The sequence below is a fragment of the Zonotrichia albicollis genome, chromosome Z (assembly GCF_047830755.1).
Source record: "Zonotrichia albicollis isolate bZonAlb1 chromosome Z, bZonAlb1.hap1, whole genome shotgun sequence".
Classification (NCBI taxonomy): domain Eukaryota; kingdom Metazoa; phylum Chordata; class Aves; order Passeriformes; family Passerellidae; genus Zonotrichia; species Zonotrichia albicollis.
Genome location: NC_133860.1, coordinates 66,227,761 through 66,244,885, shown reverse-complemented (window position 1 = coordinate 66,244,885; position 17,125 = coordinate 66,227,761). Strand labels below are relative to the sequence as shown.

At 37.4% G+C, this 17,125-nt stretch overlaps 1 long non-coding RNA gene across 1 annotated transcript in view; it reads right to left on the bottom strand.

The window, feature by feature from the left end:
- Positions 1-3,431: 3,431 nt before the first annotated feature.
- LOC113459836 (uncharacterized) overlaps positions 3,432-17,125 on the bottom strand; it is a 49,156-nt gene continuing 35,462 nt past the window's right edge. The window contains exons 3-5 of the long non-coding RNA XR_003381405.2: positions 14,503-14,572; positions 12,723-12,769; positions 3,432-6,867 (exon numbers count right to left, since the gene is read on the bottom strand). This is a non-coding gene — a long non-coding RNA (uncharacterized LOC113459836). The remainder of the gene's footprint in view (positions 6,868-12,722; positions 12,770-14,502; positions 14,573-17,125) is intronic.

Here is a 17,125-nt window from a genome sequence, read left to right as displayed (position 1 = left end):
CTACCATAAAATTTTCATTCTGACCTCTCTCGCAAAAACAGAGACAGATTACAAAAGGGTTAACCAGCAGGGCTGAAACCATGAGGTGTGGGACTGGCATTATTTCCCATTGCATAGGGAGGTGTGTGCCTGAAATCCAGCTCACAAAGCCTGAAGGTTGGCTCAGCCAGCAGGACCTTGGTGTGATTCTGATGAGCACTCCCAGACCACATGGATTGTCCAAAAAACTGCAGTCATCTCCTGCAGGGTGCCCTTGGGCTAGGTTCATTTTGCACCACTGAAGCCAGTGGACATTTGATCAAAAATATCAATGCAGTCTGAGTATCAGACCCTAACATTTAAGTACTAGTGGTAGAAAAATCTCTTGTAAGCTCAGCTGTTGCTCATTCTTGAAGATATTTTGCAAGAAATTTTTTCTAAATCACTTGTCAGAAGGAACAAGATTGATAAACATTTAAGTCAGTCTATTATTGTAAAAAAAGGGATTATTTTTGCTGATATATTTTCTCACTAAGAATTATTCATCTGCCTTTGATAAATCATCACTTACCATTTCCTACAGTCATGTGGCCACAAATTTTATTGTATTTTATTTCCCTATTTTGTACCTTTATTAGCCTAAAACTTCTTCAATGGTTATATTTGTTCACCTATTTTAATCAACCATTGCAGGCAGTGCTCAGGTTACCACTCTGTGTTCTGCAAAGAGAGTTCAGCTATAGCCCAGCTTCCCCATTGCACTTAAATACAGCAGGGACAATGGGATGTGTTACAATGGATTTTCTACTTAATACTGTATCGTATTTTCTGCTTTCTATTGATTCTCCTTTTCAGCCTGACAAAGGAGATATTCAAGTGTTCCAACAGCGACTCCCATTCCTGAGGGAAGCACATCTCACCTGCACCCTTGAACCATACACATGAACCTAGCTTTCCCAGGGCAGCAGCCAAATACCGAAACAACTACTCTGCTTTCAGAAGTGACATTTTTTGACTGGTATTCTGTTACAGATGTATTAACTTTTAAATGCTTATACAGCTTGAAATAGCAAGTTTTCTTTATAACTATACATGCTTCCTTTGCTATTATCTTAGTTCCTTTATGATTGGCATTGCAATAACATAAGTAACTGATGCTTCTTGGGAAAAAAGCTTCCATTAACTCAGAAAGAGATAGCCCTAAGCCCCCTGTGGGACCAGCAGAAGACAGTCACCTCCAGACCATACTTGAAAATCAGTCCTAAAATCTGGCTGAATTTGACTAGAAAAGCATCATGAGACTGCTTTCCCAATTTGAGCAGTAAAAATTCAGGATAAAGTACCAAAATGTGATTTTAAAGCTGTGTTTTTAACCAAAAAGAAAGGCTAAACAAAAATCTACCCGGCTGACAACTGTCAATGCTAGATAGAGGAAAACAAGTTCAGATTTCAGCATATACTTGCCAAAGGAAGATAAACACAGCACAATTTCTGCATCATAAGGATACTAAAGAAGTTATTCTTACTGAAGTCCAGACAGCCTAGGAAAGTCAACATGGTATTGTTTTGAGCTCTCTTATCAAAGCCTATTGTTATTACTTGTCTGAGCTCCAGTGGAGCACCTTTCATTTCCAAAATGAAGAAGATGGGGGTGACCATATGACTGCATTTCTATTGACCTGACAGAGGACACTATTTAGGCTTCATACTTGGTGTTAGCTGCAGAAATGTAGGCAACACTTGATTCATTATAAACATCACCAGAACAAAGCCACACTTTAACAAATATCTAAAGGCAGCATATTAGAGTATTTTTACATTTTATAGTCTGCACAATACTATTTTTCATCCTGTACTTGAAGTACTAATGCCTTTGTGACCAAATCACAGTCTAACAATTCTAAACCATGCCAGTTTATCTATCACGTGGTAGCACACACCAACAGATTTCCATGAATTTAATTTACCAATAAAATTTCCATTTGCAGACAAATATCAAAATGCCCACAGCATTTTCTCTAAGCCTGCAAGACACCTGAAAAAGAGTCTATAATATTAACTCTATTTTACTCTATGTCATATGGAGAAGAAAAGCACAACTTTATTGCAGAGGGGTGACAGTTCCTTCAAAGGTGGCTGTTGTTCAGTCTTGGCTCAGCAATAGGAGCCAGCCCCACAACGGGAACAGTCAGCCATTGGAACAACCTCTCCAGGGAAGTGGTAGATTTGTCAATCCTGTGAGCAGAGACATGGCCTCTGAGAGCCTTCATACAGGGTTTATGTGTCTGCACACAGCTTCAGAGAAGGGTGCAGGAAAAAACATAACACAGACATATTTTTGAGCAGAGCTCTGGCTTTAGATGCTACAGCAGGTCAGATCAGAACCCCAAGATTCACTGAAAGAAAAAGAAACTGATTCAGGTATATAATAAAAGAAATATATAATAATATATGCCATATAATAAAAATATAATAAGATTCAACTTCATTACTACCATTAGTGGAGTTACATTTCTCACAGTCTTTTATTACATCTCTTGCCTAAGAAGCACGCATTCACAGTTGGAGCTCATTTTCCAACACTTCTGCTTATAATTTCCCTCTGTCATTTGCAAATTTTAGGTAAACAAGGGACCTAACAGAGCCCCCCCCACCCCACCTCTCCCTACCCACATAGAAATGCCTGGAGCAAAAATTCCTAGAATCTTTATTCTGTTTGCAAAATACAGCTCAAATGTTCCCCCCACGGCTGAACTCATTTTACAGGTATCTCATCCTTTCGACAGCTAGATTGAAAGGACATGGGTAGGAAAACACAACACTGGTTTCAGAAGTCCAAGTGCAATTTTTGTGATGTCTCACTTCAGATATGCAGCTGCCCATACCTGCAGTCTGGCCCAGCACAGATTGACCTTCAGCCAAATTGCTTCAGTATTTCTGATATGACTCTCCTGCTAGAAAAGCACCTGCAATCACAGTAGTGCTGTAGGACAATGTTCATCTAACTCAGGAAACAGCCAGACTCCCATTCTGCACACGTATTACTAGATTAGATGGAAAGATACACTCGGGATATGATATACTGAGATCTGACAACTCTGGTTTTTTCTTACAGCTGCAGCAAGAACACATAAAACTCCACATTATAATAGAAAATTAAATCGGGGCACTGTCCTTTAAAGTAGCAAAAGCCTAGTTTACTTGGGGTTTTTAAACAGACTCTTAGAAGAAACTGGCAAATTAATTTCTACAATGTTATTTGCTAAGAAATAAACACCTGAAAATGGAAGGATATTCTTTATCTGAACAGCTATGCAAGATGTTAAAAAAACCTCTTGAAATCTCAGAAATAAAAAAAAAAAAAATGGGGATTTTGGACTTTTTGTTTTATTCCATAATCCTCCCCAACGCATTAAAGTTTTTGGCTAAATTCTTTATATATATTTGTATTTATCTTTTTATACAGGCATATATGCCTAGCAATATAAAACAAGCATGCAAATGTTTACCTTGCCTTCTGAGTTATAGATGCAAGTCTATTTATTTGGTGTATTATTTTGACATGAGTGTTTTACAAAATCTCTTCACAGGAGTCAGTTTACCTCTTCATTATTTTATTATTTGTATTTCAGGAAGTGAGAAAAAAGACAGAAATTTGTGGACGTGGCTTTTGGTTGTTTTTATTGTGAACAGTTCATGTTTCTTTGAGGGAGTGTCAAGTGAAAGAATATACTTTTCTGAATCATGAGCCTTCACATTTTGATTCTGTAACTGAATTCAGGTATTGTCTCCCTTGGAGCAGCTGGTGTAAACCTTTTCCTACAATGGCAGGGTGGGAAGTAGGGATTCTTATTATGAATCACAGAAGCATTGAAGTGAAGGTGAAGTAATTTTCTGTTGGAATCATTAATCTGGCTCTGGGATTCTTCCCTACAGCTTCTATCCTGTTGAATAGTTTCACTTTGCAGAAGCAGTCCAGTTGAGTAAAGGTAGCTGGATTTTCTTCCCTGTTTGCATTAAGAGTCTAATGTCATGGATATATCATAAGAACAGAGGGGTTACATTTAGTAACATTTAGGGAGACATTTAGTGCTGCCCTTTAACTCTCTAGTTCCTTCAAAACCAGAAATATATCAGCATCTTTATTGCTTTGGCACCTTCCCTTCAGTCCTTAGACTTATAATTCATGGCTATTTCCTAAATCACCTGTTTTGACTTTTCATACAATTTCAAAGCTGAATGATTCAGGGGATTCAGAGGTAGGGGTTTTTGTTTGGGTGCTGCAGCAAATTATATTCAATTGATGTAAAAATCAAACACTCCTCTACAGACATCTAATAGATCTCATTGTAAAATCTACAGAGGGTGTCAGCTCCCATGTGGAGAAAACATTCTCCCCAGTTGTTCCATTTTGCTATAGTTACTGTGTGATAGTAGATTCCTTACATATCATAACCATAAAAGTCTGTGCATCTGCTAAATCATTTTATATCAATGACACAACATGAATATAGCATTGCTCCATCTATTCAAGAAAAACTGTGAGCATGCACTGAGAATTTTCACATTTATTTGTGCCTGTGCAACAATCCTCTTCAATTAAGTGCAACATTCAAAGGAGTACCAGAATGCAAAGGTAATAGGTACCAAAGTATTCAAAATGCAAAAGCAGCACATGTGGCAGGTGATATCTACATTCAAGATTACAAAGGAGATTTTTAAGTCTGAATTTTCTTTGTACAAACTAAAAAATATTAAAGAACTTTTGGGCTCAGTGCTGATGTCAGAATTCAGCCAGCACTCACTCTGGTGAGATTCAGGAAGTCTTGTATTAAAAGGAACTTATTTCAACAAGACACTGATAGACTTTTAAATACATTTAAAAAAGAAAGATTAAAAAGACTTTCATGTTAAGAACAGAATTTGAGGTCAACTTATCTTACTCACAACTTCAGAAATATCTAATGAACTTACACCCTAAACAAAAATCTTGGAAACATGAAACTGGGGCACAATAAAATATGTAAATTTAACTGTATTTTGACTGTACAAATCTTAATTCCAAAACTCAGAGACAGACTTTCTCATGCAAAAGAAGACAGATTTGTACTTGGAAATACAGATCAGAAAATAAAGAATGAACAGAGCAAAGAAGTCAGGAGGTAACAACTAATGAGCCTTTCGTAGTATATTAATTATTTTTTTTTAAATAAGTGTTAGGCAACACGCTGAGGCAAAAACAAATCGTGCCATGGGTCCTGGATATGCTCAAGTTCTCAGGGGAAGTCTGTCCTCTTCACCAGTGGCTCAGTCCTGGTGTGCAGCTGAGAGCTCTGCAAGATGTGCCTGTATTTGGCCTGCAATAGCACAAGCACACAAGGAAACCCAATTGCTTTTAATTAATTAGTACATGTGCTCTCTGTAACTGTTTGCTCTTTCATGGCTGATGACAGTCGGGTAGGACAGGGTTTTCCCTTTCCTTGATATGGCATGGCCATTAGGAGAAACAAAACCTTCCTTTATGGTACTAGAACGAGTTATACCTGACCTTCCATGTCTTAAACCAGAAACTAATCAAGAGCTGTGCAAGGTCTGCAGGTAATTCTTTGCCTAACATAGTAATAGGGAAAAAACTGAAGTGAGTGCCAGACAGGAATGTCTTCTGCTGGACTCTGAGAGTGTGGAGGGGATAGAGGCTCCACAACAGCTGGGGGCTGCAACATGGGATGTACAAATAGAACCTGAGGGAGATGGGCAAGTTCAGCTTGGGGAAGAAAGAGGGAAGGAGAGATCTTATCAGTGTTTCCAAAAAGCTGATGGCAGTTACAAAAAAGGTGCATGAAGGCAAAACAAAATGCATTAGACATAAATTGAAATACAGTAATTTACATTAGATGTAAAGAAAAATATTTTAAAGTGAAGATAAATCAGGAAGAAGTGGCAGGATATGGGGAAAAGAATGAATTAAATAGTCTTCTCTTCTCTCTCAAATCTTCAGCAGAACACCAAGATGGATTTCTGCCCATTGTTCTTCACAGAGTTTCTGATTCACTGGTGGTGCTAGTGGAGAGCTCAGGTTGAAATGTTTAATTTATTTGTTTAAGGACTTCTACCATCTCTTGCTTTCATTATTTTCTAAGTTAAATGAATAAATTACATTCTCCTGAAGTGGACTTGAGCTTCTTCCAGATTTTTTTTAATCCATGCAGTTCTTGCACTTTGTATCCTTTTGAGCAGAGCTTTTATGATGCTTGCTACTGCCAGGAAGATTTCACTTTCTATCAGCTCTAAACTGAGCAATCTAAATTTTCCTTTTCACCAGTTTTGGTGTTCATCAGATCTCTTACTGAGGCATTTCAGCTCACTGATGTGGTAGTAAATGATTATCCATTATATTTATCCATTGTATTGTTTTGGCCATGCATACAGATTAGTGAGTGAACTCACAGAGGGACCAGCAGGCTCCATCAGGTGAGCTATTAGGTCTGCTTCAGCCTTCTTCCATGCATGCCTATTTAAAAAAAGGACAGGCTAGGGGAATTCTTGTCATAATTACTTGTGGTTTCGTGTCTTCTGCCACCTCCTGCACATTTGCTGTTTCTACTCACAATTTGGTTTAGGACAGACACTGCGGGTTGCTTGTTTTCACTGTCCTGCTGAATCTGTTAGAAGGCTTTAGCGTTCACTGTTGTTCAACAGACAGTCAGAAAACATGAACTGCTTGGATTGAGAGGAGGCTGGCAGCAGCAGAGCTTGGCAGTGCTCTTTGGGTCTGTGTGAGCACTTCTCACCTCCTGGTGATCCTTTCATAACTTGGCAAAGCCACCATGGCAGTGTCGGTGCGTCAACCTTCTTGTACTCGGTAGCTGTGTGTACAGATATCTCCTGCTGGCAATAGAAGGAAAGAAGCAAGATGAAGACCAGGGGCTAAAAACTTTGAGTAGACAGGACATGCCTAATTCGGCTTTGATGATGAAAGATTGACAGAGTACACTTGGGGATGTAAGGCTCCCTTTATCCCAAAACCCACCTTTCAGAAGCTATATATAGTCATCTTTTTCGGTGGAAAGCTCCATGTGAAACACAATGGTTTACTTTCTTAGACTGACTTCAAAAGTGAAAATTTATAATATCATCCTATAATTGATTTGGGGATCAAACCATACCTTAACAAAAAGGTTCTATCTAAGTAAGGGAATTTTAAAAATCCAATTTTCAACAGCAAGATACAATTAGTGAGATTTTCATCTACCATTTCTTACTACAAATTCAAGCTGTTCATGTTTCCCAGAGTATGACTAGTTTATTCTACAAATTTACATGTACTTGGGCATGGCTATTCCAAATTTTTGTAGAGAATAATACCGTGCAGGCATCCTAAGTTCATCTTCCTATCAGCAAGCCCAGGACGGAATGATTTCCACGGCAGTAAGGAAGTTTCATGGTTGAAAGAGAAATGTAGATAAAAGAAAGGGTACACATATAGGAGGAACTCAAGGCTGTGACTTCACGGCAATTAATACAGCAATCAGCAATGGAACTTTAATCCAGGCCAGGTAAGAACACAAAACTGCATTTCTGACCAATATACTCAAAGACACAGTATGAATTTCTTCTGGGGAGGAGGACAGATGAAAGGTATCTGGCAAAAATTCTGAGGGAATACAACAAACTATATTTTTGTTGCTCTTATTAGTTTTCTTCAGGTTCTGGGGCTTTGCTCTTTGCTTCAGAGGGGTTATGGATGTTGAAGCAAAGACAAGAAGGGGAAATTAACCTGTATCAGTTTGTGCTGCACCATCCTTTTGTATTGTGCATTTCATGTGATTTTGGCATCTGAAAGTTGGATGAAAGACTTTGCTGAAAGATCAACCCATGACTTCAGAGCACAAATACCGCCTGTTGAAAAAGGGACTGTGCCTTTAGGTTATTAAAGAATGCCCCCCTAGGCCACTTCAGCAGAGAGAACTACAGCAAGAACATCATAAAACTGCCTGTCTCTGTACCACTGGAATAGGCATTTGTTGTACCCTGATTTAAATTTTAAAACATACTATGCTGTTGTTGCCTCATTCTGCACCCTGTTAGCAGGTAAGTCTCATCAACTCCAAGTGGAAATAATTCAGATTTCCTGATTCTTTGTACAAGTCATTTCTCCTGATGATGTGATTTTAAAACTTTCTCACCAATGAACCTTTAAACTTTGTTCCTACATGGCACTGTAAATATTGAAAATGTGAAAATATGTAACAGAAGCACCAACATTTGTAGTGTCACAATCCTCTTGCAAAAATGGAATAAAGTTCCTCACCATCCCAATCAAAACCCACACTAATATTAGCCAATGGATATTGGCTAAGGAATATTAAGTTTGCCAGATGCCAAGAGCTTACTGCAATTTCAAGAACTTGTCAATGTTCTAAGAACAGGAGCAAGAATACTGTCCTTCACTGGCAGAAAAGCCCAGTATCTTGAAATTAAGCATGTTTTTTTTTGGTGTGTGAAAAATTGCAGTTAAAAAAAATCTTCAAATGCAGTCTTTTTCAAACAAGTGGAAGCACTAGGAAAAATTGTTTTAAATTCAGGTCTCCAAGGATTGTACAGTATCTAAAACACTAGCTGGGTACCCTTGTTAAAGGGTGGGAAGTGGGGAAATTGGAAGGTGTTTGAAGCAGAAAAATCAGTAGCAGATTATAGAAGCTTGGATGTCAGTGCAAAAAGAGGTGAAGAACAAAGAAAAGTCTTTGAAGATTAACATATAATATATATATTTTGGAAAATTCTGTTGGGGATAAGCACCAATATCCAGGGTCAAAGAAAAAAGATATAGCTCTTTATTTGGATTTTAGTTTTGTACCCTAATTAAGGTTTTGATTGGTAAAAAATTCCCCTTCCTTCTGTGATAGCTTTACATAAGTTTAATGGACTACTGCAGCAATTCTGAAGTACTGACACTGAATGAACGTGTCTCTTGCCCTTGTTAAGAAACACTTTTCTGAGTTTACCTACCAGCCCTGCAGCCACTGTGAATTTTTTGTGGGAGCCTCGAGCATTCAGCTGAAAAAAATAAATTTCTTCCTCTAGACAGAATTCCCCCACCTGTGTATATGCACATAGACTGACATATTTTCAAACAAAAAAAAAATTATGCTAGGACTGGGAATTACTTTCAGAAAGTATTTGGCATTTGCTTGCATTACTTCAAATAAAGTTCAGAAGAGTCACATATCATTACAGACATCCACCATTATATGAAGAGAATAGCAAGATATTTTTAAAGTGGGTGGTGAATCCTAGAGTGCCTACATATTATAATTTCATAAACTTCACATAAAATATTTAAATCCAGTCATTAACAGAGACAGACTATCAAACTAGAACAACTCTGCTAGAGCTATAAGGATACATGGAATTATCCAGGGATAAAAGAATTACAAAACCAGTGGTAACCACCTTTAGCCCTCCTTATAATTTGTTTCATTTCATCTACCACTGCATTTCCAAGGTTCTGCTGAAACTCTAAGCAGAGATATTTATATATTATCATCATTAAAAAGCAAAAGGAATAGGCCTTCAAAGGAGAAATACAAGGACTTTTCTTGAGAGGTTCTGTCAGGCTTCAGTAAGCAGATAAAACCATTGTTTTGAACTAGGTTTTCCTATTTGAACCAAAGGTTGAAAACACTCACAATAAAGACCCTTAGAAATTGGTGGTTTATCATCTATAAATGCAGTATTTTCAACTGGAAAGAGTGTGAATAAATGTCTTTAATAAATGGCTGCCTAAATTTAGTTCTCTCTGCATGTGCCGAGTATTTAATTAATTGTTGTATTTTCAAAGTTGCTGAGCAACAATCATATGCTCTTAACTTCTGCATAAACCATTTAGACAAGGAATAAAAATGTAATAACTTAATCTTTTTTGTTTCTCAGAAAGTCTTGGTGGTTTTACATATTTTTCAAGTTTTTATAGAAACATTTAAAAATATTGAAATAAATACTGTTAACTGGTATGACTTGCTGTGTTATCTAAAACTTGCATGTTGTTTTTACACTGTGCAAGAGTGAGAGAAACAGATCAAACAGCAGCAGGAAGCTCAGCTGTATCTTGCTTGAGGCTCTTGCCTAATTTGCACCTGCTCACTGATGGGTTTTTTCAGAGCTTCACCAATTAATGTCCTCCAGATAGCCAAGTTCCAGGGTTTGGATTTTTTTTAAATTTATACAGACCAGAGGAATCCCACCTATTTAGACTTCATTGATTCAGATGAAGATGTCACAGTCACTCAGATGACTTAATGTTTTTGTTGTAAGGAGGTCTATGATTAAAATATTCCCTTAAAAATGTTTCTTTTGTCTTGCTTACATCATGAATACTCAGTAGTGAAGGAAAAATCATATGCCTTACTGGTGACTTTTTTGTCTCAATGGGTATAGAATGCCCACTCGGTAAGTACTTTCACATACAACAGATGTATATCTGTTTAGATAAATTTGTTGGGCTCAGGAGTTGACAATCCCCATTACCAGTTAGCAAGATTTACAAAGCAGAAAATGGAGCAGGACTGCTGTGTAAATTTGCAGCTAAATCTCTGGTGACAAGAACAACCCTGGGAGGAACTATATTGTGATTTAATACAGAGTATCATCATTCCTGGCTGCTTTATTTTCTAATTATTATTCATATATACATTATGTGACATTATTTTAAAAGGATACATCTACGGTCTAATACTCAAGAAATTTACACTTCACTGTGCAGAAGGCAGTATCCTTCATAATGTCTGATTGCTGGCAAATACTGAGGGGAGCACGGCATGGAGCACACACTGTGGAAGGTAAACAGCACCACAGCCTCTGGAGGACTAAGGCTGGTAGCATTAGAAAGGAAAATGCTATCAGTTAATGGTTACTGTGACTTTCTTCATGAATGATTCAACTGCATCTGTCCTTGATAGTATAAATTTTGTTGTGCATTCCCAGAAATCAATGCAAGGTAAGTGCAAGTTATGTAAGTTATTAAAAAAAAAAAAATCCATTTTGACACAGTTGGGAGTGGAAAGGAAATTCAGCAGAAAAGTTTCAAAAATTAATTTCAGATTAACACACCTGATTTTCTTGCTTCTCCTTGTTTTTCCCATATCCCTTTCCCTTCTCGTCAGCCTCTCCCTTTTTTCCTTTTTCTTGCCCTTCTCCTTCACTTCTACCTTTTACTTCCCCCTTCCACTTTTTCCTTTTCCTTTTCTTGGAAGCACTTTCTACAGAATAAGTAAAATGTCAGTGAGTTCTCAGGAAAGTGCATTTCCAAAATGACTGTAGACACAAATAAGAAAAAAGGAAGGAAAAGGAAATGGAAAGGAGAGACCAGCAGCAAATGAGTGACATTAGGCATTAGAAACTTTGACATTTTCTTACTTTATCATAAGAAGAATTTGAGCACTTAAATTCACTTTTGGCATGCCTGCAGGTTCATGAATTTCTAAGCAGGTACTCTTTTCCCGGCTTTTCCTTTCTTCTCAGCATTTTTTACTCACAAGTGTTTAAACCAAGGGAGAAAAGAAACGCTGGTACATATTTAATGTCAACAAACTTACAGAAAAGCTTAATGTAATATTGAAAATATATTAGCATCCATGGTCACTAATAATCCACAGAGAACAACAGGATAACTACAGGATAAGCATCATCTTTTCAAGGTTTCAATCCATATAATGATTCTTAGCACAAAAAAATTGTCCTTGTAGGTCAGCCTCCCCTATCTTTTTCACCTCCTTCTATCTAGATTTGTCATTTAAGTTTAAAGATGATATTTAGGAATAGTCAGTCATTTGGAGTAGCACATCTGCCATATGCATACTCACAGGATGCCTGAACTTTTGCAGAAGAGAAAATTTCAATTAGGTGGATTTGGAATTGCAGGAAGAGCTGTGGCTTACAGACATATTTTATGACATGTTTGGGGTCCTTGTCCCCATATGCACCAGCAATTGAAAAAGCTGTGTAAATAGCAGTTAACTAGCAATTAAAAATTACAGAAGTTCAGTGTATTTTTCAATTATTTGATGAGTTCCCAAATCTCATGTATGGTAAAACAAGCAGTCATTCAGCACAGCTGTGCAAGCTGAAGCTGGTTATTAGCATCCAAATGGCTATGATGGATTCATTCTACTTCTGAAATTCTTTTATTCAGCACTGCTCCAATGAGTATTTTATTGATTTATTTATTTATAACCACATAAATAATTTAATTAATAATTGTAAGTCTCCATTTTCCCTTCTAAACCTCAAGTACAATAAGTTCCATGGCTAATCTTAGATAATTCTTCTGTCCTAGAGAATATAATTACTATTCCTAGCATTGTTCCTATTATTTAATCAGTTTCTAAACATTTTCAGAAAAGAGGGGAGTGAATGAAAATTCAAATTAATAAAATGCCATAAATCACAGCAAAATTATATTGATATAGAGGGAAAAGTATTTGTACAACCCTGGCTAAAATTGGTTTCTTACTGCTTGTTTAGAAATAGGGTAAGGATTACATGTCAGGCAAACTAAGGACATTTAACTTTCATTACTTTCTTTTCTGTATGTTTTGAATCAGGCTATAAAGAGATATTACAAAACGGAACTGAAATGTAACATGCCGTTCTAAATGTCTCTAGATGCTAGGCAAACCATTTTCAAGATTACTGTGCTTAAAACAAGCTTTTGTGAGTAACCATCACAAAACATTTTCACTTACCATCACAAAACTCTTCATTTCAAATCCTGTTTCAGATGATTAGAGCTCTGCAATAAAACATTAACTTTACTTCAAGAATCCTCCCAGCATTGTCTTTCCCTAGAAAAAAAAATCCTGTAACCTACATGTATGCTTTAAGTCTGACTCTAGTTTTCTAGTCCTCTGGAGGAGGACAACAGTAAATGAAGTAAATGGCAAGTACACTCATGTCATTACTATTAGTGTAAAAATGGGGCCACTCATTACAATGTCGAGCAAAGAGATAGTGAAATGTGAAATTCAGCTCTCAATCTGCCCCACCAGTTTACACAATCCAAGCAGGCAAGACCACCACAAGACCAGGCAGCCTGGCTCCCTCAGGGCACGTTCCTGCAACCGTGGTGCCAGAGCTGGAGAGAGCAAGGGAGCGGGTGCAGCTCTCAGTGCCCCCCACCAGCCTCACACCCTGCATCAATCATTTTGTTCAAGAAGAAGCAAGTGTCTTTCCATCACCCCTTGCAGAGGCCAGCTCCAAAAAATTCAGGCCACATGTGCTGCTTGAAGAGAAACATGTACCCTGATGATTGCTGGTTGTGAAGGGAGGTTTCCAAAAAAAAAAAAAAAAAAAAAAAAAACCGTAATTATCAGGGAAGTGGACAATGAGTGACCTGAAATGTGAGTTGGATCAGATGCGAGAGTGGAAATTCTGTACTTGCCCCGTCCCACACAGAACAAGAGCATAGAGCATAGGAGTTCTCATTATGACAGTCTGTGGAAAAAAATCACTCATCTAATGGAAAGCCCTGAATCCATATGGCAAAGGTACGATTTCAAACAAGATTGTTAAAACTTATTCATTCTATGCAGTTTTGTGTCCAGTGTGTGGACAAAGAGAAATTTTAAATCACTTCTGGCACTGCAATGGCAGACCCCTCAAGCTTCTTGAGATGAGTAAATCTTGTGGTAACACCCAGTATGTTATCTAAAGGCATAACATGCAGCTAACAGTGGCTAGGAATCACTAACTAAAGAATGTAAAAAACTGTTAATTTGTGTTTTATACCCAAAGGTAGAGTTTTAGAGCCAAAGGCAGAGAGAAAGTACACTTTTCTTTCATTGAAGAAAAAAAATTATCACAAAATTTAACTCATAACAAAATATGTGGTTTTATCAACTACAGTTAAACTATCTTCCCAATCTGGTTATCTCTCAAAAGCAAAATACCGTGAAAACCATGATCAGCTAAAACAAATTAAAAATTTTTTTAAAAATTCTTAATTGAGAACAAGGACAAGTAGCAACACAAAATTTACAGTAAACAGACATCACAGGGATTTTTCCTTTTAGCAGAGGATCAGGTCCAAGATACCATCATAGCAGAGAATTGTAAACATTTGTGAAACTAAAGAAAGACAAAGAATGTTTAGAACCAGTATGACTCAAACCTCTGCAGGCACAGCTGGACACCAACAGACTCAGAACAAGAATCAGATAAGCCCGGAGACCTTGGGAAGCAAAAGCTGTGACAGGACAAATCCCCAGACTGAGGCCAGGCAGGTAGTATCAGACAAAACAGAAGACACATATGAGAAAGCACTGAATTCAAGGAGTGACTGGAAGATGAGATAAATGGATCTACATTGGAAACAGAAATTGAAGCAAGCACTGCAGTGATAAGAAAGTACTGCATTTGGAAGAAGTGAAACTCTGTGTGGAAATTTCAAAGGAAGAAATGGACCAGTCAAAAGCAGTGAGGGAAAAACTTTACAAATGTGTGTAACCGAAAAGCTGCAAACCTTACCCTGTCAATAAAGCAGATAAGGCACAGCATTCTTGAGAAGCTTTCAACAAACACCACTCAGCATCAGACTCTGAGAAAGTAAGGAACAGACTGTAGTTAAATTAATGATAACATGTATCCAGGAAAAAATCAGAAGCACAGACTGCAAATGAACTGCTGAAAACAGAAAAGCAATAGACAGAAATGCACAAACAGCAGACATAGCAAAAAGCATTTTCTGTACCTCACTCATGCTGAAAAAGCTGTTCAGAGATGGGAAAAGAAATCCCTCCAAATGGTACCAGCTTTGAATCATTATCAGAATATTCCAACAAGAACTTTGCAATTACTGCAGCAACTGCAAATGTGGCTCCATCTTATAAAGTATTTTTTAAGGCAAAACTGCAAGGAAAAGCCGAAAAGGTAGATGCAAAGCTGAGAGAGGATACAGAGATCACAGGTAGGCCAGTTATTCACCCCAAGGGTACAGCAGAACTGTGGAACACGGTTGTCCCTTCACATCCTCAAGGATAATGACCTCAAAACAACATTTTACAACCTTCCCCTAATCTCTTTTTGTAATGTCAAATACCACAAAACCAGAAAATTCCTGAAGTTAAGCAATTTCATTATCATATGAATCAAATACATTTAATAAGCACAAGAAATAGAAAACAATTGTGGGAAATTTTAAATTTTAAATTTGTACAACATAACAAAGGCATGTGAGGAGAATCATCTCTCTTTCACCCAACTTAAATGCCTTTACTTCCATCCGAGACGGTGAACATGTAATATCAACTTTTTGCAAAAACTTTTCTTAGGCAGCTTAGAAGTAGTGACAGGGAGGGTCTAATGAGACCCTGCTCCCAAGTTTCCTAAGTGATTTTGATAGTGTAGTTTGCATCCAGTTTGTCATGACAGATATTCTCAGCCTGCCAGCTGAGATGGGTTTTTTTAGTGTGTAGTTACCTGCTTTATCGCCAAAGGTAAAGAAAAATAAATCGCATAAAATAGGAAAAGGTTGGCCATTGTATGTGTCAAACTTCATGGCAAACTCTGACTGTTCAGCTGTTAACTGACTTTGATTCTTACAATATCAATCAGAGGCTGCTAGTATTAGGGTAGACTTTAAAGATGAGTACAGATCACACACTGAGACAACCACTGCGTGTACAATTTCACTATATCCAGATACATCTCATAGTGCACTTCTGCATTTTTGTAAAATAGAGAAAGAGACAAATGAATGGTGAATTATTTAGCTGAAATCTACTGATGACATTTGATGACCAGTGAAAATTTCCCTCTGGTCTCCACACACAATATATTACCCTTTAATCATATGCATTATCAAGGGGAAGAGGAAAATAAAAATTAATGTAAACTAACCTGATCCCATCTTTTCAGGAACATAGGTACCTGTTTTGAGTTTGCCAAACTAATACTGTAGAAATATTTTCCCTGCCTTTTCTAAGTATAATAACCACACATATAATTTCTCTCTGGAACTCTCATCTATACATTATAAGACAGTCACAATGAGTACTGCAGTGCCTTGGAACAGGAAAAAAGTCAGTGAATCCTTTACAAGCAAAGAAGCACTAATATGGCCAAGCTGTAAGTCAGGAAATGAAACAAAGAAATATAAAATCACTGGTCCTCAGGCAGCTGAAGAAGTAACAACACACAAAGGATCCACATCCAGCTCCTTTAAGCATAAGACTATCGGTCTTGCTTCTAACTCCCCCAGGCTTCTCCTTTCTTTCAAGCAGCTGACAGAAAACTGCTGGTCCTTGTTAGGTGATTTGCTTCTCTCCTCAAGTCTGACATCTGCATAGAAAACTTAAATAAGGACAACTCAGCTCAAAGAGTCCACATAAATGGCCAGCAGCTGCCAGAAGTTCCCAGCAAGTACCAAGGAGGGACAGATTTGTAGCAATGCAGGACAATGACGAGTCTCTATATTGTGTTAGGAGTTTCCTAATCAGATGTCACCTGCCCCAAAGTGCGATGTCCTGAAATACCACTGCATTTTATGTAGCTGCATTTTTCCTTCCTGCTAGCATATCTGGGAGCATCTTTGCCCAGTATTCAAAAATACTATAACACTTTGAGAGGCTATATATAAGAACATTTGTAATAAACATTATACTTAGTACACATTAATAAAGGTGTAGCCAATATCTAGGTGGATTAAAGATCAGGATAACTTTCCCCTCACTCCATATTTACTTGGTGCAGTAGGTATTCTGGTTAAATTATCCTTTCTGGATTTTGAGTCTGACAAGAATGTGAGCTTTTGCTTATGTGTGTGCATGAATTATGATTATAATAAGTGTTTCCTTTCCTCACAAAATTGGAAAGGTGAACTAATATTCATTAGAAGGTAATAGGAACAAATAGCACAAAATATTTTGGAATGCTGGTTTAATACATAGCTGCATATATGCTGGAAGTTTTTTCCCTGAGTGGTCCTTTGTTATAAAATTCCAAATTCTTTGAAATAGGAAAGTATAGTTCTACAAAAGCAGTAATATTCACTTTGCCTATTGCAAGACCATGATTTGTGTGTGCCATCCCGTCCGCATGGAGCCTGTTGAAAGAAATACAACACAGCAGACCTTGATGAAGTCCTAAAGAA